The sequence below is a fragment of the Peromyscus californicus genome, unplaced genomic scaffold (genome assembly GCF_007827085.1).
Source record: "Peromyscus californicus insignis strain IS unplaced genomic scaffold, ASM782708v3 Scaffold_7__1_contigs__length_154581171, whole genome shotgun sequence".
In the NCBI taxonomy this organism is placed as follows: domain Eukaryota; kingdom Metazoa; phylum Chordata; class Mammalia; order Rodentia; family Cricetidae; genus Peromyscus; species Peromyscus californicus.
The window spans coordinates 147,409,745-147,434,946 of record NW_026294595.1 but is presented as its reverse complement, the minus strand read 5'-3'; the positions used below and the strand labels follow the sequence as shown (position 1 = coordinate 147,434,946).

Below are 25,202 nucleotides of genomic sequence, written 5' to 3'. Positions count from 1 at the left end.
TGGAAGATTCAAAAAAATAAACTTTTTTAAAAATTACAACTCTAACTTGCTCACGGCAAAAAATAAAACTCAACCCAAACTTAGTAGGACTCAGGACACCTCCCTGTTCCCCCATCCCTCAAAAAACAGTGATTGTAGGAGGCTGACCAGAATGTGCCCCTCACTTCTTTGACCTATTTTGAGCTGGCTATTGGAGACACTTGCAGACATGTGGACAGCTCTGAAAAGGTGACCTTCTGCAAAAATGATGTCCATCTCTAAAAGAAACACATTAGGACAGCATCAGCAGGCAAAGGCTACTGTGATGAGGCCTGTCCCTAGAGACAAGGCCCAGCTGTGTCTCGGCAGCATGTGTTCGCTTAAGTGACTTGCTGATGACTCCGGCCCACCGAGCTCCCAGGCACCCACCCCTTTCTGTGCTCGGAGTGTTGTGTAAGCTTTGGCCATCTGGCTCGACTGAGTTTCCAATATGTGAGTCTTGTGTGCAAATGCACGAAGTGGGCTTTCTTTGGCCGATTTATCTATTATCTGTTTATTTCATAGACTCTATTGTGAAGCCTTTTAAGAAGAGGTACAGAGAGTTTTCCCTTATGACTGAAAGAGAGTTTATTTATCCAGTGACTGCATCTTTACTTATTTATATTTTATTTATTCTTTTCTCATATCTTACATCAGGACTGAAGTTTTCCCTCCATGGTAGTCGAAAGTTTCTCCGGTCCCGCCTGACTTCATGGTCCTGCAGTAGCTTAGAAAATAATCACTCAGAGGCTGAATATTAATTGAAAATTATATGGCCTATTGGCTCAGGCTTCTTGTTAGCTAGCTCTTACAGCTTAACTCAACCCATAACTATTAATCTATGTATCGCCATGTGTTCTGTGGCTTTACCTACATCCCATTACATGTTGCTCCTTGGACGGCGGTTTGGCGTCTCCCCTTATTCTCCTTTCTCCTCCTACTCCCTCTCTTAGACCCCCCCCCACCGGCTCCATCCTGCCCTGCCATAGGCCAGTGCAGCTTTATTTATCAACCAATCAGAGCAACACATATTCACAGTGTATGGAAAGACATCCCACAGTACTCCACTCCTCCCAGTCCTTCCCCTCACCTTCCCTCTCCCTCAGATCTACTCCTTCTTTGTTTTCCTTCAGAAAAGAGCAAGCGTCCCAGGGATATCAACTGAACATGATGTAACAAGTTACAATAAGACTAGGCACATACCCTCATATGAATGCTGGACAAGGCAACCCAATAGGAGGAAAGGATTCCAAGAGCAGGCAAAGAGTCAGAGACAACCCCACTCCCACTGTTAGGAGTTCCACAAGAATGCCAAGCTATACAACCATAACATATATGTAGAGGACCTAGCTTAAACTCATATAGGCTACCTGATTATCTCTTTGGTCTCTGTGAGCCCCCCTATGAGTCCTGCTTAGTTGATTGTGTGCATTGTGTTCTTAAGATGTCCTTGACTCCTCTGGCTCCTACAATTTTTCCTTCCTTTCTTCTGCATGGTTCCCTGAGCTCTGCTTAATGTTTGACTGTGGGTCTCTGCACCTGTTCCCATCAATTGCTAGATGAAGCCTCTCTGATGACATTTGGGACAATTGGACTAGCCACCAATCTGTGAGTATAGCAGAATCTCATTACGAGTCATTTCCATTGATTTTTTTTTTTCTAGTCATGTTTGGTTCTATCCTAGGTCTCTGGGCCATCTAGCCTCTGGCCCTTGAGGAAGTGTCAGGGGTGAGCTTCCTTTTGTGGTGTGGGCCTCAAGTTGGGCTAGTCATTGGTTGGCCACTCCCACAAGTTCTGAGCCACCATTACCCCAGCACATCTTGCAGGCAGGACAAATTGTAGGTCAAAGGTTTTGTGGCTGGAAGCCTTGTCTGGTTGCAGGAGATGGCCAGTTCAGGCTCCCTCATTACTAGGAGCTGTCATCTTTAGACCTCCTCAGCTTATTCCAAAAAGGAGCAATTGGGGAATACTGAGGAGATACTGGTCCAAATCGAGATCAACTCCAAAGCTGTAGCTCCGTGTCTGATGTCAGAGGACTAGGTGGCTCTGCTCCTCCAGCTCTGCTGACTGCCTGCATCATGCCTCTCTCTTGAGTTGGTTCCACTCTGTGTACAGCTCTCCTTGGCAGACATCTCAGGGGATTGGCACCTCCAACATCCTGGCACCACTTCCTTTATTCCATTTCTCATCAGGTCTCATCTCTTTCAGCACAAGCCTTGGCTCCAATATTAAATTTCCTGGTGTTCCTTTCCTTGCCAGACTATACATTTTGTATTTCTTTTTGCCCTGATTGCTCTTTTTCATTATAAACATGCAATAGAGTGGTTATTAATAACCATGCAAGAGAGTCCATCCCCAGTAACACACTTCCTTCAACAAGGCCACACCTAAATCTTCCCAAACAATTGAACCAATTGGGGACCAAGCATCCAAACATCCGAACTTATGGGGGCCATTCTCACTCAAACCATTACACAGAAAAACAATAGTAGGTTTTCTTCTGGGGACACAACAGGGCAACTGCACATATGGACTCGGAGAGACTATAACAACAAAACCCGCCCACGCTCCAGCCAGACCAAAATCCCAGCATGAAGGAGTGGAAGTGTGCAGAGTCCCACCCCTAGCCAGGAAGCTACTTGCAAATGATAGTTGCTGGGTGAGAGAAAATCCATTTTCTTCAGTGGATGGAGTGACCCTGGGTGTACCAGTCACACTGAAGGGCAAGCCTCATGTTCAGGAGGAGTTGGCTAACATAAATTGGACTCCAGGGTTTTTAGTGGCTTTTTGGCTTTCTTTCTTTTTCTTTTTCTTTTCTTTTTTTAAAGAGAGAGAGAGGGAAAGTACATGAAATTGGGTGGGTAGGTAGTGGAGAAGGATCTAGGAAGAGCTGGGGAATTGAAAAGAATGTGATTAAAAATATATTGTATGAATTTCTCAAAGAATACAAAAATAAAAAAAGTAGAGTCCCTATGGCTCTGTGGGACTCCCTCTGTTGTGATAATTTCTCCTCTATTGGTGATAATCCAAGTTTCCTTCTCTCCCTGACTGGAACTGCCAAGAGAAGGCCTTCAGTTCTCCTCTTCCTCTTCTTCTTCCTCCTCCTCTTTTTCGTTAGACAGGGTCTCACATAGCCTAGGCGGCTTTGAACTCCCTAAGCAGCCGAGGATGACTTTGAACTTTAGACTCTCCTTCCTCTACCTCCCAAGCACTGGGATGACAGGCCTGCACCACCATGCCTGGTGTATGGTGGAACCCGAGACTTTGTGTAGACCAGGTGAGCACTCAGCCTCATCCCTGGCCTTCAGTCTTCCTGAAATTTCACTAACCAGGGAAGACTCAATTCACCCTGCAAGAAGGGAGCCTCAGAGTCAAACACCCAGAGGAAGTTGGTCCCAGGCCTTTGACTCTTGTGCCTCCCCACCCCAAATCATTCACCGCCCCTCTAAAATCACCAGCAACTCAACCTTGCCCCCCTCCCGCCCCCCGCCCCTTTGAAGAGATATTGAACTCTTGGCAATTGACTTTCTCCTTTGAGCCCCATGCCTTGTATAGCTGCTGTGCTTCTGCACAATGATAAACCTGTGCACCGTCTCACCTCCGTTAGCCTGCCCATTGTCTAGTTATTGCTTGTACTAAAACCATAGACATTGAACATTTAATGAGGTTTTATTTTTTTTCCCATCAGTGAATGGGGCTGAAACACCTCTGTTTCTATGGGATGCCAAGGTTTACAAATATTCTCAGAGCCTGTCAAATGCTTAATCCCGCGGTGCCCACTCTTCCCATGATAAGGAACGCTACTACAGATCATAGTCATTTTTATTGCTTTTTTAGAGGAAATCCAGGCTCAATGTTACTGGCTGTTGTTGGTCCTGGGAACAACAACCCCGGGAGTCTGGCCTCATTTAAGTTTTGCAGGTGGGAAAACGCAGGTCTTAGAAAAGTAAGGGGGAATGGGGGTGACAACCCAGGTGGCTGGCCAGCTCTTGGGAGCCCTTCCTGTCCCTGCACATTTCAGGCATGCTTGTTGAAGGAGGACGGCTCGCTCTGTTGGGAGGCACTCGGTCTTAGGTTTCAGGGGACTGCAGAGGCAGGCCCTGCAAAAGAGAGAAGAGCATGGCTCCCTGGTTACCAGGTCCTGGCTACCTGGGGCAGTGACCGTGAGGTCTGCTCTCAACCCAGGGTACCCTTGTAACAGATGTCCATACCCAGCAGGTGGTGCTGCAGGCTCTCCCGTGGCGGTGATCACAGAGGCAGGGACATGCGCCTGCCCCATGACTTTTGAAGTAGTTCTGTCAGAGCTGTAATTTGCAAATGTAAGTACTTAAGACAGCTTCCCTGAGTTGTGGACTCTCTCCACCTTTCACAGAACGCCTCTGTGTGAGTCACAAATTGCTTCTTGTGGGAAGCCGCTATACCTCTATCACACTGGGGGATACAGGGCTAAATGAAAAGAAACAAACCATTGTTGTTTTCTTTTCTTATTGGACATTGTTGGCATATTCAAAACGAACCTGCACTTGTACAAAATGAACAAACTAATGAACATATCTCCAGGATGAAATATGGAAACAGCATGCACAGATCTGCATTTGGGGGCACTGAACCTGAGGGACCTGGAGTGAGTGGCGTGTAATCCCGTTCCAGAGCTGTGCCTATTCATAACCCAGGTTGTGGGTTCTCGGCTCAGGCTCCTCAGCCATGCAGATTATTCCTTGGCTGGAGAAGGAAACAGGGTGACTAGAAAAGGAGAGAATTCTTGGGGAGACAAGGCAGTTTCAGGGTACAGTGTAGTGGTGCTGTGGCAGGCTCCTGGCTCTTTGCAGTTTACAGGAGTGGATGCCACCCTGGAAGTTGGGATACTTTGTGTGAGGAGAGTGTTAGTTTTTCGACTGCGTTGTGTGCTTACCCTGCAAGGAAATGCCACGAAACACGACAGAATCCGCTAACAAGAGTTTTATTAAAGGGACAGAGAGTGAGCAGGCCTGTGGGAAACACGTGTGTGGAGAGGAAGAAGGAACCGGGAACATGGCGCCTGATTTTAAAGGCTGGGCGTGGACAGATCAGCGTCACTACTACGCGCAAGCGCGTAGATCACATGGCCACGTTGCGCGCTTACGTGGCTAGTGGGACGTCATGGATCTTGGTCCCGCGAGATGCCCTGACCCGGAAATGGCTATCTGGACCTGGACCTAGCCAGGCGGAAGTATCCGCCAGGCATAGGCAGACACGCCTGACCGTGGGGGCTTGTTGTAAACCTTTCAGAGAGGTTCTGGAATTTGGGTTATACTGGAATTGCAAGTCACTCAGGGATACGCTGGGGTGGGAGGTCATTCTGGGTCTTGGAATATAGTGGGGCAGGAGGACATTCTGGAATTTGGGATATACTAGGGTGGGAGGTCACTGGGATTTGGGATATGCTAGGGAGGGAAGTCAGGCTGAGATCCAGAATATATTGGGTGGGAGGTCACTTTGGGATAGCGAGTGGCCAGTCTTTTCATGCCCACTGAACTGGAAGCTTATGTAAATGAGCAAATCACATAGTGAATCCCTGAGGAAGAGGCCATCTTGTCTGAGGAGGCAGGGCTTCCTTGCTCTAGATCAGTACTTCCTGGCTTGCATGCCTGAAGCGGCCCGTCTGTAGAGAAGCTGTGGCAATCTATCAAAATGGACAGATACTTCTCTTCCCACTCAGGGGTGAAGTTGTTTTTCCATCCCCGGCTCTGACTTGGCGTGTGATTCGATCAACAGAATTAAGTATAAGTCATGACATGTGTGTTGTGAACCCAGCCCTTAAAAAGTCTTCAGTGTTCCTGCTGTTGTTTCTAAAACTGTGACCACCTTATGCACAGCCCAGGTTAGCCCGTGGAGGCTGACTCCCTAGCCAAGTGCTCCTGGGCAGCTGATATCTGCTGAGCAGAAGCCATCTCAGGCTGCAGATCATGAAGTGGTGGTTTATCACACAGAAAATGGTAATTGACTTGGGCATCTAGATTTGGGGGATGTAAAATCTCTTGTGTATTTGCTTTGCATGTGTGTATGTTTATGCATGTGTGTATGTGTGTGTGTGTAGTGTGTGTGTATGTGTGTCTGTGTAGTATGTGTGTGTGTCTGTGTAGTATGTGAGTGTTTCTGTGTATATGTGTATGTGTGTGTATGTGTGTGTGTGTGTGTGTGTGTGTGTGTGTGTGTGTGTGTATTTGAATGTGTACCTGTGGAAGCCAGAACCTTAGGTGTCATCCTGCAGGAACAGTTCACCTTTTAATTTTTTTATTAAATTTTTATTTATTTTACATACCAACCACAGTTTCCCTTCCCTCCTCTCTGCTTGTTCCCTCCCGCAACCTCCCACCTATCCCCCTCCCATCCACTTCTCCTCCTTTCATAAAGGGGCAGGCCTCCCGTGGGAGTCAACAAAGTGTGGCCTATCAAGTTGAGGCAGGACCAAGCTCCTCCCCTGCATCAAGACTGGGCAAGGCACCCCAGCATGGGGAATGGGTTCCAAAAAGCCAGCTCATGTACCAGGGACAGATCCTGGTCCCACTGCTAGGGGCCCCACAAACAAACCAAGCTACACAACTGTAGCTGTAAGTTTCTCCGGTCCCACCTGGCCCTGCAGTCCCATAGCCACTTATAAAATAATCACTCAGAGGCTTAATATGAATTGCAAATTATATGGCCTATGGCTCAGGCTTCTTAGTAGCTAGCTCTTACAACAGCTCACCCCCTAACTATTGATCTATGTATCACCACATTCCGTGGCTTTGCCTGTGTGTCATTACGTGTTGCTCCTTGGACGGAGGTTTGGCATCTCCTCTTTCTCCTCTCTTTATCTCTCTTGGATTCCCGCCCCCCCCCTCGCCCCGCCCGGCTCCATCCTGCCCTGCCATAGGCCAATGCAGAGCATTTATTAACCAATGGGAGCAACACATAGTCACAGCATACAGAAAGACATCCCATAGCACATGACTGCCACCCCCATGCAGGCTCCCTAGTTATTAGTCCAGAGTCCTTGATCTCCCACTAGCTCAGGTCAGCTGTCTCTGTGGGTTCCCCCTTCATGATCTTGACCCCCATTGCTCATACAATCCCTCCTCCGTCTCTTCACTGGACTCCCAGAGCTCGGCCCAGTGCTTGGCTGTGGATCTCTGCATCTGCTTCCATCAGTTACTGGATGAAGGCTCTCTGATGGCAATTAGGGTGGTCACCAATCTGATTACAGGAGAAGGCCAGTTCAGGCACCCTCTCTACTATTCTTAGGAGTCTCTTTCATTACTTCCCCTCCTCCATGCCGCCCCCAACTCGACCAACCCAATCCTTCATGTTCACCTTGTTATTTATTTATTTGTTTATTTATTCATTCATTCATTCATTTATTTTTGAGAGTCTTCCTTTGGCCAGGAGTTTGCCAAGAAGGCTAAGCTGGTTGGCAAGGAGTCCCAGGGATCCACATGTCTCTGCCTCATTAACACTGAGATCACATACTTATGCCTTTGTGCATGGCTACTCCCACCCCCCACATTGGTGTTGGGGATCTGAACTCAGATTCTGATTGCTTGCAAGGTAAGAACTTCACTGGCTGAGCTTTATCCCCAGCCCCATGAGCATGTGTAAGTGTTGGCAATGTATTTAAAGACTCCACAGGTTTCTGCAAATATTTTTAAATTAATTCATTTATTAAAGCATTTGGAACAGCTGCTTCTGCTGAGCACCAAGGTACCGATTATGCCAGAAAAGTGCAAAAACGATGCAAGCTTTGGAAGTTTGTGTCATCATGGCATTTGAACACACTTTGTTCTCACAATCCCTTCCTCCACTTCCTCCCCTGCTCTCTCGCCCCACTCTTGCTGGGTTCTCTGCCCCCTCCCCGTGCCCCCTCCTGTTTGCTCATCATGTGAATCCTGTTCTTTCCCCTCTCTGAAGGCCTCTTCTTCCCTCTCACTGTCTCCTTCCTAGTTTCATGGCACTCACGTCCTAAGTCAGCAGGAGCTTGACCAGCTAAGCCATCTTCCAAGCCCCGACACTAGATTTGGAGATGTTAAAAAGCTCTTAAATCCATCTTGGTCATAAGCACCAACAATTGAGAAATAGATGTGATTCTCTTGGAGTTGCTAAAGTAGAAAAGAACACAGAAGTTTGAAGGTGGGAGTGGCCCCTGCTTCTTGCAGGTGACTCTTAAGTTATTCGCTGGAGTGCTTTCTGAGGGAGAGAGAAATGCGATGCTTCACACTGTCACCCACAGGGGAGCACAGCTGACTGTTCTCCAGATTCAGGTTTGGAGAAGGCCCTCCTTTGTGCTTGTAAAAGCTTTCAATGTTGTCCCCATCTCACAAGCCGGCTCGTTTGTGTGGGTAAATGCATTCAATGCCGTTCCCATTTCATGCGCTGCAATTGCTTGGACAAATGACTTGGCAGGGCAGGGGCTAGGATGAGACTGGAACCAGTTTAAAGAGCACTTTCTCTTCAGGTGTGGACAGGGGACCACCTGCCCAGCATCATCTGGGACAGGGGACCACCTGCTCAGTATCACTTGGGCAATGTCAGGAGAAGGGCTTCTTTTAACCACACATTCCTGGGTCCAAGCTAGGTCCAGTATGAGGAATAGGGTCCCCAAAGCCAGGAAAAGAGTCAAAGACAGCCCCTGATCCCACTGTTAGGAGTCCCACAAGAGGACCATGCTACACAACTGTCACATATATGCAAAGAGCCTAGGTCAGTCCCATGCAGGCTCCCTGGTTGTTGGTTCTCAACTGCTTTTCTAATCTACCATCCCAAGGTCCATGTTTCTTCAAATAAAAGCATGATCAGGCCTATAACAGCAATACCCCAGTCCCTGGTCAAAACTTCTGTCTTAGGGTTTCTATTGCTGTGAAGAGACACCATGACCATGGCAATTCTTATGAAAGAAAAACATTTAATTGGGGTGGCTTACATTTTCAGAGGCTCAGTCCATTATCATCATGGTGGAACATGGCAGCCTGCAGGCAGACATGGTGCTGAAGAAGAAGCTAAGAGTCCTTCATCTTGACTTGCAGGCAACAGGAAGTGGTCTTAACTAGGCATAGCTTGAGCATAAGAGACCTCAAAGCCTGCCCCCTGGTGACACACTTCCTCCAGCAAGGCCACACCCTTTGCAACCAAGCCACACCTCCTAATAGTGCCACTCCCTATGAGCTTATGGGGGCCAATTACATTCAAACTACCATACTATGTTTGCATCTGTCTATCTTCTCTCTCTCTCTCTCTCTCTCTCTCTCTTACACACACACACACACATACACAGCTACATATCATTCACTTTTTATACTTTTTACTTTTGCTTGCTATACACTTAATAAAGTCATTCATTCAAAACTGAAAACATGGCTACCATAGACCATTCTCCACACCATGCAGAGAACCAGGTAATCCTTACAGCACACAGCAGAGGCCAAGATACTCTTTATAACTTCATTTGGAAAGCTGTCCACCACTGTGCCTGCAATATTGGTTAAATACTGTTGTTCAATGCTGAGGCCACACAAAGGTGTGGGTTCTAGGAGGTGAGGATTTGGGGGGACCTCTTTGGAGGCTTGCTAACACCTGACTGGTGTTCACTTCACCATAAAAATACTGGCAACCAATAATAATAGATACTTTCCCAGGCACTAAAAGCAGTACCACCCCCACCACCTTCACACAATCTTACAATAACATAGAAGCCACTTATTAGTTTTAAATGTTTAGAGGCAAGTTTCAGGGCAAGCATGAAAGACTTAGACCATGAGTTCAGAAGGGATTATAAAAACTGTTAAGAAGCACAAAGCTGAGGGATTTTTGACAAGCTGTGAAGTGGATGGGAAGGAGAGGAAACAGAGAAAGGGGAACAGGAGTTAACAGGCATTTTGCAAAAGCAGAGGCCGAAGGATGCTCTGGGAAAAGGAGTCTGAGCTGAGCATGGTGGGGGACACTTGGGACACAAACACTGTAGAGGTCAGTGTTATGAGGACCCTGAGTTAGAGGCCAGCCTGGGCTACATAAATTTGAAGGCAGCTTGGGATACATAATGAAACCATCTCAAAACCAACCAAACAAGGCAAAACAACTACAGCAGCAAGAAAAATGGGGGGAAGCACACTGTGAAGTTCTAGAATAGCCCAGGGGTTCCGAGGCCAGGCTAAGGGACTATCTCGCAGACAGACCGAAACAAGTACTGAAATACACAAGATGGCTCATCATGATATAAGCTGTGGAAAGTAAAAAGCAGGCAAGAGGGACTTCAAGTGGCAGTTGTCACAAAACACCCTGACAAAAAGCACGGCAGGGGAAGAAAGGGTTTATCTGGCTGACAATTCCAGGTTACAGGGTCCATCATTGAGGGGAAGTAGAGGCAGGAACTCAAGTGGCTAGTCACATCACATCCACAGCCAAGAGCAGATGGGGACTGCATGAATTCTCACTTGCTTCTTATCTGTCTTAGCTGACTTTCCCTCTCTTACACAATTCAGGACCCCAAGCCAAGGAATGATGCTGCCCACGTTTGGTGGAGGCTGTGACGCACCATATTGAATAGCGTGCTGGCTTCAGCACTATGGTCACGGACAGCTCCACGTGTGCACAGGGTATCTGAGCACATGAGTCAAAACATGTCTCACCAACTAGGATGACTGTCATAAAAAAGACCAGTGACTCATGTTGGCCAGGTTATGGAGGAACTGGGCCTTCATTGTGATGGTTAACTTTAAATGTCAGCTTGATGCAGCCTAGAATCACCTGGTCTCAGTGGGAAAAAGGGCTGAGCTATTGAGAAACGTTATGCTTAGATAGAGGAGGCATGTGTCACATCAGTCAAATAAAAGATCCATTTCTGGACTGGTGCAAGGGCTCAGTGGGTAGAGGCATTGCTGTGCAAGCATGAGGACCTGAGTTTGAATCCCCAGAACCCACATTCTCAGCCACGGGACAGACACTGAGCACTAGTGTCTGTAATCCCAGCGCTCCTATGGGGAGGTGGGAGGTGGCAACAGGAGAATGCCTGGAAGCTTAAGGGCCAGCTAGTCTGGTCTAAACAGTGGCAAACAATAGACTATTTCAAACAAGGTAGAGAAGGCAAGGGTCAACACCTCAGGCTGTTCTCTGTCTTCTGCATGCTGGAGCATGCATGCAAGCATGCATGCGTTTACATGCACGTGCGTGTGCACACACACACATACTTACATGAACACACACACACACACACAGAGGAAGACCCATGTCAGTTTTTTCCTGCTACCCTAAGTGACAACTAGACTCCCAGGTTAAACATTTTCTCTTCAGATACAGGGGAGGGAGTCAAAGCTTGGATGTGTGGACCACCAGGGTCAGGAGCCTGAGGCCAACCCACAAACGAAACCTCACATGGCTGGAGGGTGTCCGTGGGTGCTGCCTGCTGCCGCAGAGAACAGCTTGGGGATTGTGCAGGCCTGGGTTAAAGTTCTGTTTTCCTAAGTGCTTTTCATTGTTTCTGAACCTCGGTTTCTTCTCCAGAACAGCACTACTTATCTCGAGGCTTTGAGTGGATTGGAGACAAGAGCTAAAGCACAGATTTGGTACTTAGCTGATGGTGATCAGGACTAACGTGAAACACAAAGTCACAATGACCTTACGGACCTGATGCGTTCAGCCTTGGGCTAGAAGTGAACCCCACCTTCTCCATTTCCAAAGAAGTTTGTAATGAAAGGGAATACCCTGCCTGCATGACTGTGAGGTCTGTGGGATTTGATGCAGGGTAAACTCTTTGCAGAACAACATTGAAACCCTCTTAACATTGAAGTGGTACAAAGCAGTATGTTTTGTCTCCCAGGCAACAAACCAACTAGATTCCATCCCAAGTAAAAAAAAATATAAATGTTCTTTAGGGAAGGCTTGAACTTGATGCACACATGCCAAGTGTCACATTTCCCGACTCTAGCTCCAAATCTGGTGTGGACTGATTCAGAAAAACATAGGTTCTGAAGTCATGGTTCAAACATCATTATGGAGTATCTTATGTTATACTTCATTTCCAGGCTGGGCGCAAGGCCACTCTGAACCCAAGCTCCATGCACACCACTCAGGCCTGCCAGTGAGAGGCCTTGAGCTTGACTGCCCTCAATGCATTGCCAGTTAGAGACGGGTTCCTGGCTCTGACTCTGGCCGTTGGCTCCTTCTCTGTGTAGCATGCATCCCAGGCCCTCATGCGGTGTGGGGAGACTAAGTTTTGCTGCTCTTTGGCCTTGGATGCCTTCACTCACTCGATAGCCTCTGAGACCCCTGTTATCTTCTGTTCTGGTCCCTAGCTCCTGAGGTACACAGGCCCCTGTTGTGTGGGCCCTCACATCTCTCTCCCAGGTCCCTTGAAGTCTCATCTACCGCCACCCATCTCAGTTTCATTTTCTGTTACCATGGTGAAATACTTTGACAAAAGCAGCACAGGGGGAGAAGGGCTCCTTTTAGCTCACGGTTCCAGGCTACAGCCCATCATAGCCAAAAAGTGAAGTCAGCAGGAACCCGAAGCAGCTGCTCACATTCATAGTCAAGGGCAGAGAGAGCATGAATGCCCACGTGACTGACTGCCAGTGCTCAGCTGACTCTGTCTCACTCAGTCCAGGGCCCAGCCCATGAAAAGGTGCTGCTCACCTTCAGGGCAGTCCTTCCCACTTCAATTAAACCAACTGAGAAAATTCCTCATGGGCATGTGGGAAGGCCAACCTGTTTTCGACAATTCCTACGACTCCCTTCTCAGGTGATTTCAGATTGTATCAAGTTGACAACCTAAACCAACTATTGCACGGTCCATGGTTTGAAGCTCACAGTCCTGTGTATCACTCTGGGCCACCATGATTGTCATGCCAAAGATGCTAGGGGGCCTCGATGGCATAGCAGTCAGTCCTCCCCTGTGCCCTCCCACTAGAAATTGTATAGATTTGTCACCCACCCCTGACGTTGGTGTAGCTATTTCTCTGGAGCATAAACTGGGCTCCACATTCTGAGTAACATGCTCCCATGTTACTCGTCAAGCCAACAAATAGCAGGCATCCAGCTCTCCTACCTCCACAAACACACTTCTGTGATGACCGAGGAGTTTTGAATTTAAAGTTTGTTATGGCTCAAATGTGGGGAAATTTGTACTTAAGCTCTAAGTCCTCAGCAGGTATGCTGTTTGGAAGGCTGTGGACATGAAAGGGGTGGAGCCTAGCTGGAGGAAGTGGACACTGGGAGTTGGGGTCTAGGGTGAGGATTGGCGGGTCATAGGCTTCCTGTTCTCTGGCTTGAGTTCTCTTTGATTCCTGGTGCTATTTAACAAGACACTGCCTTCTGCCATGCCCGACCAAGCCAATCCAGTTGCCATGCCTCCTGACCATGACAGACTCTTTCTCTTTAAACTGCTTCTGTCATAACAATGGGAAAAGTAGACAATGCATTGATCTTGCACCCTTCAGAGTTCACCCCAAGGCACAGCAGCTTGGGGAGAGCTGACCTCTGCCCTTGCCCCCTCCTCCAGTTATCTTCCCACTCAGGGTTACATTCTACATCTTCAGCAAGCTTGTATGTGCATGTGTGCCAACCTTGATGGATAGATACAGCCAAGCTCCTTCCAGACCCCATGAGACAGCCAATTTTGGGTCTTCTCACCCATCAACATGGTATCTGATTCAAGAGAGAGGTTCCTGCAGTGTTTGGAAACAGGCATGGGTCATTTGGCAGGAAATTCTGTACCCAAGCAACAAGAGGGGCATAGGGTGGGGGCAAATGGAACAGTTAGCTCCATGGAAGTCCATGGAGAGCCCACTTACCCCAAAACCCAGTTACCCAGAGCATTGTGATCTTAGTCATTATGTGAGATGATGTGTTGGAGCAGCCTCAGGCTGAGGGTTGGCTAGGGAGGATTCTCAGAGCATCCATTTCTCTGCTAAGGCCTCTACTCACAGCTTCCTTTTATTGAATTTCTTTTTGACATTTTATCAGAAGAAAATGTCCAATGCATTGTAAACATTTAAAAAATTACCCACAAGAGTACCCTGAGCACCACATGCTTTCTGGCCTATAAATAACAGGTCACATTCCAGCGGAAGGCTCCAGGAACCCTGGCCTGAACTGTATTTTTACATTCTTGAATAGAACCTTCTCAAGCAGTTGGTCTTTCCTTGTATGTTTGCCCAGCAGCAGAGAGAGCGACCCCATAGAGGGAGCCTGACATTTACCACTGCAACATCCCCCATTCTTGTCCTGCTTGAGAGGGGAGAAAGGGGACTCTGGACTCTAGCTGAGTCTGTGCTGTTCCTGGTAGATCATTAGGCGTGGGGACTCAGGTCTACCAAGAAGGCAATTTAAAGAGGAAATCCAAAGAAGAAACTCTTGAGGAGAATAAGGTTCTTAGTGTAAAGCAGTTTCACAGGGACACTCAAAATTCTGTGAAGTATATATGCTGTCTGTAGGGCTTGATCCCAACACACACACACACACACACACACACACACACACACACACACACACACACACACACACACAGGGGAATGTGAGATGGGGGTCATACTTCTCTTAAAAATTCTTTCTTAGAAACCTTATTTTATATGTATGGATGCTTTGTCTGCATGTATGTCTATGCACCACTTGTGTGCTGATGCCTCTGTTGAGGCCTGAATAGTGCACTCATCAGATCTCCCGGAGTTGGTGTTACAGATGGTTGGGAGCCACTGTGTGGGAACTGGGAATCCTACCCAGTTCCTTGGAAGAGCAGCTAGTGCTGTTAATCACTGAGCCATCTCTCCAACCTTGTCTCCATGTTTCTTCAATTGAGTTTGTTTGTTTGAGGAATGGTTTCACTCCCTAGTTCAATCTGGCTTGAACTTCACTATGTAGTCCAGCCTGGGTTCAAACACCAACAGTCTTCCAGCCTCAACCTTCCAAGAGCTGGGGTTCCGGTGCGAGTCACCAGGCCTGGCTTTACTGAGCACTATTACTGATGGAGAAAGTGTGCCCTTAAGAAGTTCATAGCTTGGTTTTTCTCTTAGTCTTCCAAGTGCTTTTATTTCAAAGGTTAGAAACCCCGATTGCTGGAGGCTGGTATTATTTTCACATCCTATGTCAGTGGTATTTCACCTCAATGGAACACATGTGTTACCAAGCCATCCTCTTGGAAAATTACACATGGGAGTGTCTTCAGCTTGAATTGCAGACTTTTCCGCAGCCCCATGGGTGTCTGAAGCCAGAATTGCCTTGTGGAGACCTGCTGGATTCTCTTTCCATCTCCTCTTTATTTCTCCTAAAACAGAACAGGACAGGAAGACAAACAGAGCACACTTTTATTTTATTTCCTTGTTCCAATTAAAAATCCCCGAGACCTGAGAATGTAGTTCATTAAGGGTTAGACTCTGTCACATCATGATGCTCAATTGCCATCAAGTTGACTGGATTTGGACTCCCGCAGTTGACAGCTCTGTGTGGGTCTGTGAGGGAGTTTCCGGAGAGATTTAGCTGAGGAAGGAAGACACATCCTCAATATGGATACCATTTTATAAGCCAGAGTTATAGACCGGATAAAAAATTCAAAACAGAAGCAGGGAGCTGGGCACCAGCATTCATCTCTGTTTGCTTCCTGACTGTGGGTGCAACGTGAGCAGCGGTCTCATGTTGCCGTGATTGCCCTGCCATGATGGACTGTATCCCCTCAAACCGTGAACCCAAGTCAACTCTTCCTTCCTTAAGCTGCTCTTGTCAGGAAATTGGTCACAGAAATGAGAGAGTGTAATTAACATACACAGAATTTTCCAGTTTTCATGGAGTGAGAGGTAGGGGTGGAAATACGATCTTGACCCTGTGTTGGATGTGTGTGGTTGACCATACCTGGAGATGGAGTCGTAGAGAAGTCATACTGGCTTCTAGCAAGTACATGGCAGGGATACCAGGGACATCTTACAATGTCCAGGAAGACTATTCCCACATCAAGGGACGATGCAACCCAGTGTCAGCATGGCTCTGCAGCTTTTGACTTGCTGGTCTCATGTCAGAAGCAGTTGCTCATATATTTGCATTTAAAAAAAATCTTTGAAATTAAAATTTAAATGCATCATTTTCTCCTTCCCTTTCCTCCCACCAACCTTTTCTGTGTTAACCCTGCCCCAAATATTTCTGTAACTATATATGTGTATGTGGCTCTCCACTGGGAGCTGGGGATGCAGAGGTTACTCGTGGCAGCCAGGATCCTACTCTACCAACACGGACTGAACATCAATGAGTAAGCCAGTAAAATGCACATTCTCATTGTGAATCCTGAGTTGTGTGAAGCAGGTGTATTGGGTGGGTGGAGAACTTACTGAAGGCCTCTATGTTACTTTAAAGTAAACACAGAAGTGGTATTTTAGTGAGACTTGAAGAGGGAGTCAGCCAAGGTAAGGAAGGGGGGCATCAGCCAATGTCAACCAGGGTTTCTCACACTTGAAAATGAAAGTTCTTGGAGCATAAGAAGTCGATATTGCAGGGAACCACTAAAGAGTGTGTCTTCCATCAGAAACAGTGCTGAATTAAGTTGAGTGTGGCAACTCGTGTCTTTAATACTACCACATGGATATATACTATTAAGTCCATTTGATCTATGGTGTAGTTTATGATTTCTTTGTTGATTGGATGGCCTGCCTAGAGATGAGAATGGGGTTTTGAAATCACTCATAATTATTTTATCAGGACCCATCTGACCTCTTATGACCACTAGTGTTTATTTGATAAAATTAGGAGGCTTAGTGTTCAGTGCATATATATTTACAATTGTTATCTCTTCTTGATGAGTTCTACCACTTATTACTATGTCATGGTGCTGTAGTTTCATTTCTGTGGCTGTGATAAAATACCTCAACTAAAACAACTTAGGGATAAAGGGTTTATTTTAGCTCACAATTCCAGGTTACAGTCTATTATTTTGGGAAAGTCAATGTGGCAGGAACTTTAAACAGCTGATCACATCCATACCCAAAGCCAAGAGCAGAGAGGAATTCATGCATGCATACATGCTCATTTGCTTGCTTGCTTGTGTTCAGCTTGATTTCTCCACTCATATTCAATTCAGGATCCCCTACCTAGGGAATGGTGTCACCTACAGTGAACTGAGTCTTCCTACATCAGTTAACTGAATTAAAAAATCCCCTACAGATGTGAGTAGGAGCCAACCCAATGTAGACAATCCCTCAGTAATTCTCTTCCAAGATGAATCTGGATTATGTCAAGTTGACAATTAAAGCTAACCATCACATCTGACTTTCTGTTTTTCTGACTGATTTTGGTTTACTTTATTAAATATCAGAATTACTCTACCAACTTATTTGTGGACTCCACTTGCTTGATACATTATCTTCCATATTTTGATTCTCAGTCTGTGGTGTTTTACCAGGAGGCATATTTCTGGAAACCACAAATAGTTTGGTATTTTTTTAAAAATAATTGATCGATTTTTATTTTATGTGCATTGGTGTTTTCCCTGTATGAATGTGTTGAGTCCCCTGGAACTGGAGTTACAGACAGTTGTGAGCTGCTATGTGGGTGCTGGGAATTGAACCTGGGTCCTCTGGAAGAGCAGTCAGTGCTCTTAACCACTGAGCCATCTCTCCAGGCCCTTGGTATTGGTTTTTAAATTAAAAAAAAAAACCTACGTGTGTGTGTCAGGGAGTGGTATATCCACATGTGAGTGATAGTGACTTCTGAGGCCAGAGGTGGTCAGATTCCTGGAGCCAGAATGACAGTTATGAGTCACCTGAGGAGTGTGTGTATGGAGAACCAAACTAGAGTTCTCTGGAAGAACAACAAGCATTCTTAAATGTTGATCTCCACCTCCTGAGCTTTAATTCTTCGGTTTCTGCTGACCATCTTTCCTGAGGATGCTAACATGAAGGGGAGAGCCAAGAGCTACAGGGAAGTCCTTTTGGAATGTGATCACATAGCACTGGAATCAAACTTCCTGATGAAATGATCTTTCTCTGAGAACATTGCCCCCTCAAAGCCAGTTCAGCTGAATTTTCAGTCCTCCCAAATGCTCACACTGAATCTTGGCGGATACATCCAGATTCACATTTCTTTCCCTCAGCCCTATACTTCCACACCAGTTCTTGTTCATTCTGAGATGTGCTTGGTACCGTGTGTCCAATTTGGAAAGCATGGGGCGTTCTGCTCAGAGTGCTGGAAAGTGGCAGTCGTGGCCTCATCTCAATTTTCCTTAATGAGCCATCGCTGTAGCAAATTGGAAACGCGGAGTTAGTATTTCTTCCCTGAAAGTAACTGAAATGCGAACGGGTTCTGGCCTTGACATTTTCCATTTCTCTGGGAATTTTTGATCTTTGAAATTTGTGTTTGTTCTGGCCTGTTCATATGAGGTTGCTCTGGGATTGAAGCAAATTTCAGTTCTGATAATATGTTAATGAATAATGAGTGGGTGGAGTGGTCAAAATCAAGGCAGAGTCCCTCATTAACAGAGGGTCATTCTGAAGGCCTCCAACCTCTGTGCATCTGCCTTTGGATTCTGTCTAAGCTGAGTGTGAATGTATGTATTAAGTCATTCATTTGTATTTGTAAGAATATTTGTGGCATGAACTTGAGCTACGTGAGCCAGGAAGTACTTCATGATTATGGGTTTATGTTTTTAATAAAAAGAAAAGTTAATAGTTCCAATTCTGGGAATAACACAGTGTGTTATTAAAATATTTGGAGGTTTTTATTGAAGGAAAATTAAACCAGTAAATTTCCTTTGAGGGCAATTTGGAAAATCTATTAAACATAAAAGGCATTTGGCCTTGGGGCCTGCCATCCCACTTCCGGGAGTGGTTGCTACGGACACAATAGTATTGCTCAAGGTTATGCATTATAGTATGTTCTCCGTGGCATAATTTAAAGATCCCTAAGTATTCACTAATAAAAGCTAAACATGTAAGAGCAGGAAGATGAAAGGGGCATCGGAAGCACAAGCCAGCTCATTAAGCAATGGCCTTCAGGATAGCCTGATGGGGGGAAAAGCTAGCGGGCAGAATGAGGAGTGTGGTATGCTGCATTCTTCTGTGCGCGCGCGCGCACGCACACGTGCGCGCGCGCACACACACACACACACACACACACACACACACACACACATGCACAGTCTCTGGATGTTTACAGAAGGCTCTGTCAGGAGTAGAACATGAGAAACAGCCCACCCAACTCCCTTTTATTCTCCTCTATCTCACTTTCTCTCTTCCTTTTTGTTGTTTTCAGACAGAATGTTACTCATTAGCCCAGGTTAGTCTGGAGCTCACTGTGTAGCCAAGGCTGGCCTTGAACATAGGGTGATCCTCTTGTCTCTGCCTTCCACATATGGGGATTATGCCTGACTCAAGTTCTAATATTTCTTAAAAGATGATTTTACATCATGCTCATTGATGTGTGCCTGGCTGTACATTTACCACATGCATGTATGTGCCCTTAGAGGTCAGAAGAGGGCATCTGGTCCTCTGGAACTGGATCTGCTGGCAATTGTGAGCCACTGTCTGTGGGTGCTGGGAGTTGAACATGGGTCTCCTTGAAGAGCAGCAAATGCTCTTAACCATGCAGCCATTTCTGCAGCCTGGGTTATCCCAATTTCCCTAACTCTGGCTTTGCCAGCTTAGCTCAGAAATTCACACTGAGTATGCTTGTGTTTGTGGGCATGTCCTTAGTGCATGCTGTTGACTAGCTTAGTGGCTGGGGCCCGGGTCCTGGAGGGACGGCCAGACAATGAATGGGAACATGATGGAGAGGACCAGAGCATGCCTGCTCTGCCTTCATGAGATCCCAGGTTAAGCCCTGAAAAATTTCACTGTAAAGTAGTTTAAAAGGATAGGCCAGCTGTCCCATTGACCCAGGAATGGGGTTGGGGGGCAGCGTTCCATCCTTTTTCTTATCAAAGAAAAGACCTGTGGAATCACCCCGACTCCTTTTCTCTCATCCCTTCACATCCCATATCCTTAAATCCTGCTGATTTGACTTTCAGAATATGTGGCGATGGCCATGTCTACCCCACTGGCTATTCTTTGCACACGTAGGCGACTCAGGACACTTGTCCTTGTTGCGGCTCTCCTCCTAACATCCCAAGAGCCCATGCGGTCTCCCTGTGCAGCTTCATGGACGTGCTGTTTCTTTGCCCTCCTGCTGGAACTGCCATTCCCATTCCTTTCCCAAACCATGGATCTCCCCTTTCTTTACGTTAGGTTCACCCACTTCTAAGGCACTCTGTAAATGGCCCGCTTCCTATTGTTAGAGTCTGTCTTCCCCAAGTAGAAAGTAGGGCTAACGGATGATGCTTTTCTCTTTTAATGTAGTGAAGCTGGAGTTATAGACGGTTGTGAGCTGCCTGACATGGGTGCTGAGAGTTGAACCGGGGTCCTCGGCAAGGGTGGCCAGGACTCTTCACTGCTGAGCCATCTCTTCAACCCCACACATGCTTTTATTATTCTCATTTTATAGATGAGGGAACATAAGTCCAGAGTGAGTAGAGAATTTTCTCAAAGTCGTTTAGTTAACAACTGTCAGACCTACCAGATGAAATAGGTTCTTCCATTCCCATTGCAGCAGGAGGAACAGAATCCAGAAGGCTCGGCCCAGGGCAAGACAGACAAGAAAGCTGCCCAAGTGAGGGGTTTATTTTGCAAGTTGTCCAAGCTGTGTCACTGGGTTGTCACAGGCAGACAGAAATTATTGTCTGTATCTGTCTGCTACTGTTGTGGGATGGTCTGTATGGCAAATGTGTTGCTGATTAGTCAATAAATAAAACACTGATTGGTCATTGGCCAGGCAGGAAGTATAGGCGGGACAAGGAGGAGAATAAAGCTGGGAAGTGGAAGACTGAGTCAGAGACACTGCCAGCCGCCATGATGAGAAACAGCATGTGAAGATGCCGGTAAGCCACGAGCCATGTGGCAAGGTATAGATTAATGGAAATGGATTAATTTAAGCTGTAAGAACAGTTAGCAAGAAGCCTGCCACGGCCATATAGTTTGTAACCAATATAAGTCTTTGTGTTTACTTGGTCGGGTTTGAGCGGCTGTGGGACTGGCAGGTGAGAGAGATTTGTCCTGACTGTGGGCCAGGCAGGAAAACTCTAGCTACAAATGGCGCCCAACGTGGGGCAAGAGTTTCCACCTAAAAACTGAGAAAAAAGATTCTAAAACGGAGCTAAAAACAGCTTCCTAATTGTGTCTCTCAAATGAGCGGCAGCTGCCGGTTTGAGCTACTTGTGGGTTCCTAGTGTGCGTGCTCGACCTACAGTATGGCGGGAATGAGGCCTCTGCAAGTGGCACATTAAGCTACATGGTGGATTTAGCCTTTGCTAGTACAAAACAAAAAAAGAGGTTTCTGGGCTACACGCTGCTTGGATAAAAGCATAGACCCACGATAGCTCCCAGAGCTGGTGGCAAACGTAGCCATGTTGGGAAGCTGAGGTGGGCGGAGCCAGCAGTCACAGCTGTTGCAGTTTAAAACAATAGATTCACAATAAGACAGATTCAGATGTAATAGTTTAAAATATGTGTAAAATATATGTAGGCTTGAAAGAGACAAAAAAGGTGATATATACAGTTATATAAACAAATACATAGTTTTAAAAAATAAAGTCTTTAAAGAAACAGTAAAATTAATATAAAAAATAAGCCACGTAAAGATGAATATTACACAGAGAATCTGGATTGTGTTGTCTTTGGGATTTTTAACTACAGAAAAACATTTGATTGTAAAAGCTGTTGAGTTATGCCAAAATGTATATTTTAAAGATACCTTGACTTCAAAATTTAGATGTAAGGATGTGTTGCTTTGGAAAAGAGACTCTGCTTTTGTTCCCACAGAAAGCCAAAGGCTATGGATTTGTTCCAGATTAAGATACATCAGGTTTGACCAGCCAAGACCCCCTGAAAGGTCTCCGATGACACCATGGCCCAGATGATCCAACATCCAGAACGGTTTGAAGGCAACTGGCTCAGACAATACAGCCTCATGGACTATTCCATAATCCTAAAATTTTCTTTGTGTCCCCATAAAATACAGCGCCCCCCTCCAGCAGGAAGTAGTAAGAGAATCTATGCCCAAATTCCCAAATTATATGTAATTTTACTTTGTTAAGGTTAAAACCTTCCTTTTTGAAAAAAAAAAGGGGGGGAAGTGCTGTGGGATGGTCTGTATGGCAAATGTGTTGCTGATTAGTCAATAAATAAAACACTGATTGGCCATTGGCTAGGCAGGAAGTGTAGGCGGGACAAGGAGGAGAATAAAGCTGGGAAGTGGAAGGCTGAGTGAGAGAGACACTGCCAGCCGCCATGATGAGAAACAGCATGTGAAGATGCCGGTAAGCCACGAGCCATGTGGCAAGGTATAGATTAATGGAAATGGATTAATTTAAGCTGTAAGAACAGTTAGCAAGAAGCCTGCCACGGCCATACAGTTTGTAACCAATATAAGTCTTTGTGTTTACTTGGTCGGGTTTGAGCGGCTGTGGGACTGGCAGGTGAGAGAGATTTGTCCTGACTGTGGGCCAGGCAGGAAAACTCTAGCTACATGCTACAAAATCACTGACCATGATGCATGAAAATTTCTCAATAAAAATGGGACTGATAGGAATCTTGTGTTTTGCATTTTGTTTGTGGTGGTCACGTTGTGTGTGCTATTCATGAGTGCATGTCTGTTTACCTTTGCCAGCACATGTAGAGGCTAGAGGTTGATATACAACCAGACATCTTCCCTAATCACATCTTCACTTTCTTGTTTGTTTGTTTGTTTTTTGAGACAGGATCCTCTGAGCCTGGATCTAGCTGTTCTAGCTAGGCTGGCTGGCAGCGAGCCCTGTGGATCCACCTGTGTCTGCCTTCTTCCTGCTGGGGCTGCAGATGCACATTCCCAAGCTCCACTTTCCTGTGGTTTCTGTGAACCAAGCTCATGTCCTCATGCTTGTGAGGCAAGTGCTTCATCCGCTGAGCATCTCTGCTGCTGAGTAGTGACAGCTTTAGATGAGTATTTTGGCTTCCTAAACTCAACTTCCGCTTTTTTTTTTTTTTTGTGTGTGTGTGTGTGTGTGTGTGTGTGTGTGTGTGTGTGTGTGTGTGAGAGAGAGAGAGAGAGAGAGAGAGAGAGAGAGAGAGAGAGAGAGAGAGAGAGAGAGCGAGCGAGCGCAACTGGTGAAGTTTTCCATGCAAACCCTCGATGTTGTAACACTGCTCAGACCACTACATTTCTTATACAGTAAATGAGCCTAAAATTTCTTCTTTTATCAGATTGGGATACAGGAACTGGGACAAAATAATGAACCAGTTTCTGCAGGAAAACCACTTAGTAAATTTCTCACCACAAGTAAGCCATCAAGCACTCAAAATCGTAAGTGGACCAACAAGTGAAAATCCCCAAGGCCCCCAAAAGGTGGGTTCTCGGGAGAAATGAACTGCTACAGGCTTTGAACGTATCAGTGTGTGTAGCTTGTACCTGAGAGGTAATTTGATTACAGGATTACTACATAATCTAGCAACAAGATGGCTGAAAGTTTTGGGACTTGGAGTTTGTGATGGCTGATCTTGGCTATCAACTTGACACACCTAGGAAGAGGGACCCTCAGTTGAGGAATTGCTTCCATCAGATTGGTGTAGCACGAACTGCTAAATGGTCTAATAAATGAAATCAAACCTGAAGCCAGGTATTGGGGTGAATACTGGAAGATCAGAGAAGCAGAACAAGCCATACCACCTCACCTCACCAGCTCCTCAGCTGATCCTGTTTCCTCAGACTGGAAGCCTCTGAGTCCTCATCCAAATGGATCTCAGCTGAACTGCTGCTCAAAAGCCTAAAAGCTTAACAGGCTCTAGTTCCTGGTCCTCATGTCTTATATACCTTTCTGCTTTCTGCCGTCACTTCCTGGGATTAAAGGTGTGTGTGTGTCACCATGCCTGGCTGTTTCCAGTGTGGCTTTGAACTCACAGAGATCCAGATGGATCTCTGCCTCTGGAATGCTGGGATTAAAGGCGTGAATGCCACCATTTTCTGGCTCTGCCTTCCGAGTGCTGGGATTAAAAGCATGCACCACCACCACCTGGCTCAGCCTGCTTTCTTATAGCTAAAACCCAGGACCACTGGCCCAGGAATGTTCCCATCAGTGATGGGTAGGCCCTCCCCTATCAACTAGTAATAAGTAAATGCCCGCTAGGTGGTGGTGGCACACACCTTTAATCCAGCACTTGAGAGACAGAGGCAGACGGATCTACAAAGCAAGTTCTAGGACAGCCAGGGCTGTTACACAGAGGACTCCTATCTCGAAAAACAAACATACCCTACCAGTTTGCCTGCCCAACCTTATGGAAGCATTTTTTCAACTGAAGCTCCCTCCTCTCCGATGACTTTAGCTTATGACAAGTTGACATAAGACCAGTCAGGCAGAGACTAAGATGGATTGTCCTTGGGATAAGAGATTTATTAGGAGAATTGTTAATGGAATGGACAGACAGACAGATAACAGACAACGGCATGATGAGGGCTCTGAGGAGTATTTAAGGGCTGTGTGGCAGAGTGCAGGAGGGATCCCTTCCTGTGGGTTTCAGAGGAAGTTGGGGAGGTTCTATGCCATGTGGTTGATTAATAGCCCATCTAAGAGCTTATATTCTGGCTGTTTCTGAATCAGCTATGAGCATGGAGAGGGTAAGAATCCAGAAAACCAAATGACTGTAGTTCTGGAGACCAAATGACTGTAGTTCTGGAGACCATATGACTGTAGTTTGGGGAGTTACCACAGTACAACCAAAATGGAGGTTTACAGAACGGTGTCGCCCTGGATAACACTAATCATTCTTTAGCATTTATGTGTACCACATACTGTCACGTGTGTGTGTGTGTGTGTGTGTGTGTGTGTGTGTGTGTGTGTGTGTATGCATGTATACATCCACACACATATATGCCCCGATTTTTCAGAACAGTTGAATGGCAAAGGTGTTGTTGCTAACCTGGCTTTGCAGTTATGACACACTGGTTCTCTCTGGGTGCCTGCCACCTTCTGTGTGGGATGAGCTGTGTGGGTCATGTCCACCTGTCTGTTGTTCTGTGGTTTTCTACTTGTCTGGTGGGAGCCATTGGCAGATTGTGCTCAAGCCGTGTCTGAGTAGATGATGGCAGAGACAGTTCCTCATCCCATGAAGCAGCGTCTGTCAAGTGTCCGTTCCTCCAGCCTC

At 46.2% G+C, this 25,202-nt stretch overlaps 1 long non-coding RNA gene across 3 annotated transcripts in view; it reads left to right on the top strand.

The window, feature by feature from the left end:
- Window positions 1-25,202, top strand: part of LOC128100523 (uncharacterized) — a 97,237-nt gene that overhangs the window by 16,776 nt on the left and 55,259 nt on the right. The window contains exon 5 of one of the 3 annotated variants that reach the window (XR_008214823.1): window positions 21,849-23,030. The exons of the other annotated variants lie outside the window; for them this stretch is intronic. This is a non-coding gene — a long non-coding RNA (uncharacterized LOC128100523). Of the gene's footprint in view, window positions 1-21,848; window positions 23,031-25,202 lie in introns of those variants that run through there. 3 annotated transcript variants of the gene reach the window in all.